Genomic DNA, 2,500 nt, shown 5'->3' on the forward strand with positions numbered 1-2,500 from the left:
CCATCTTGATATCATACACCACTGACAGATACAGAAATAAACACACACACACACACACACATTTATATATATTTACTAGCTGAGTAGTCCGTCGTTGCCGGGCAATTTTTACAGCAGAATCTAAATTAGAATAGAATGTAAATTACAATAGAATGTATTTTTTTGTTTATTCCCCGACAGATCATGCCTTCCCCGACAGATCATGCCTTCCCCGACAGATCATGCCTTCCCCGACAGATCATGCCTTCCCCGACAGATCATGCCTTCCCCGACATCTGATCAAGACAGATTTGTGCAATTTTCACAAAATATAACTTCTTTGGGGATTTTTCCCCCCTTTTAAAATTATTTGCATGTCTGTTCGACCGTTTAAACCTTCAAAAGTTCTTACAACTTTGGTCGTCGTAATGATTTTGCTTTCATTTTGTTATAGACAGTTATCAATGCAGAAAATGCCAGCTTCTAAATCCTGTTCTCTGATTAGGTAAAATTGATTAAACTTTAAACCCCAGTAACATTTTTCTGCAATTTTTCTGGAACAAATAAATCACAAAATCAGATTTAACGTGAGAAATTATTCCAATATACCAAATTTGAAAATTTTGACGTAATTTAAAATCTCACAATATGTGACAGCAACAGGGAAGATAAACTAGCTTTCATTTTTTGCATTAACATGGGAATATGCAATTGCATAGTATAATACTGAGCATACGAATTAATGCAAACATGTACGCATAATTTCTTCCATACTGAAGTTAGTACTACATGAAGAAGATAGAGCATGTGTGTTGGGAAGTCGCAATAAAAAGTGGTTGGACGGTCGGATAAAAGAAGAGACTAATAGGGCGGAGTGAATTGATGGATGTAGAGATGAGAAAGAGATCGGTGGTGTTTGGAATGTCTGTGAAATAGAGGAAGAACACGTTGGATAATGTCTAAAAACGGTTTGGTCTTCGCTGGAGCACTTTCGATTATATAAGTTTGTTGAGGGTTAAAGAACAACGAACAGTTAAACCGTCTTTGTGGTTGATCGGCCTGGCAGGAATAGCAGCCAAATCGCCCTTCAATTACAACCTGCTATCTCGAAAAAGTGACTTCTTTTTAACAGTCACAGAGGCCCTGACGGATGGCAAACTTATGATGTCGCTTAGTTGAATATCACCCCACTTGGTACTTGGATTCTTGTGGCAGACGCTTATCTACAGCAGGTATTCGAGCCAAGTTTCTGATCTAAAGGTAACTTCCTACTGGAAGCGTCTGCCACAAGAATCCAAGTACCAAGTGGGGTGATATTCAACTAAGCGACATCATAAGTTTGCCATCCGTCAGGGCCTCTGTGACTGTTAAAAAGAAGTCACTTTTTCGAGATAGCAGGTTGTAATTGAAGGGCGATTTGGCTGCTATTCCTGGAATGTCTGTGAAATAGAGGAAGAACACGTTGGATAATGTCTAAAAACGGTTTGGTCTTCGCTGGAGCACTTTCGATTATATAAGTTTGTTGAGGGTTAAAGAACAACGAACAATTAAACCGTCTTTGTGGTTGATCGGCCTGGCAGGAATAGCAGCCAAATCGCCCTTCAATTACAACCTGCTATCTCGAAAAAAGAAGAGCTCACTGGATACGCTGTCTTTGAAAACAAGACATAATTGTCTTCAATCATAGGCCTACATAAACGATTTATGCTGACAACACCACCAACAACGACAAAATAAACAATAACAAGTAACAGCTAATTTCAAATGTCAGCAAAACTCTATTGAAAATTCTTATCAGGTTTGCATCAAACCGTGAATTAAAGAAGAGAATTGATAAAAAAGAAAAAAACATTTCATATCGAGTATCATCACTTATCCACTTCTGTAAAGCTGTTTTTTAATGACTTAAGGGGAGGAGGAACAACTCCTATGAAACCTTTTCAGGGCCCCCTTAACTTGAAGTAGGAAGTTACCTTTAGATCAGAAACTTGGCTCGAATACCTGCTGTAGATAAGCGTCTGCCACAAGAATCCAAGTACCAAGTGGGGTGATATTCAACTAAGCGACATCATAAGTTTGCCATCCGTCAGGGCCTCTGTGACTGTTAAAAAGAAGTCACTTTCAGATAGGAAACCTGAGTCTAATGCTAGCATCAGAATGGACTTAGCTAAAATAACTTAAAAGAGAAGCAATGGTACTAAACCAGGCGACGGTCGGTCTCAGTCTATCAGTCAGTTCTTTATCAAACATCTCAGATTAGTTACTTTTTGACTATTTCGGTTTCATTTCTAAATGTTGTATAATATTTCGGTTACACTACTTAATTAATGAGAACAATATTAATTAATGCGGATGAGAAATAAATAACCTTTAGGGCAGTTTACATATATTTGGGAGGTATTTTAACTTCTAAAGGCAATTTCACTGCAGTTTAGCGCGGAGACAAAATTATATAATTATTGCTAAATTAATTATATTAAATTTTAATGGAAATTTTATCATGAAATGCTGCCACAAATTT

At 37.4% G+C, this 2,500-nt stretch overlaps 2 long non-coding RNA genes across 2 annotated transcripts in view; one reads left to right on the forward strand and one right to left on the reverse strand.

Annotated features, from left to right (window-relative positions):
* Nucleotides 1-2,500, reverse strand: part of LOC128250904 (uncharacterized) — a 138,249-nt gene that overhangs the window by 124,371 nt on the left and 11,378 nt on the right. The gene's annotated exons all lie outside the window — the stretch shown is intronic.
* Nucleotides 1-2,500, forward strand: part of LOC106874490 (uncharacterized) — a 16,478-nt gene that overhangs the window by 9,100 nt on the left and 4,878 nt on the right. The gene's annotated exons all lie outside the window — the stretch shown is intronic.

The sequence above is a fragment of the Octopus bimaculoides genome, chromosome 26 (genome assembly GCF_046866305.1).
Source record: "Octopus bimaculoides isolate indiv1 chromosome 26, ASM4686630v1, whole genome shotgun sequence".
In the NCBI taxonomy this organism is placed as follows: Eukaryota; Metazoa; Mollusca; class Cephalopoda; order Octopoda; family Octopodidae; genus Octopus; species Octopus bimaculoides.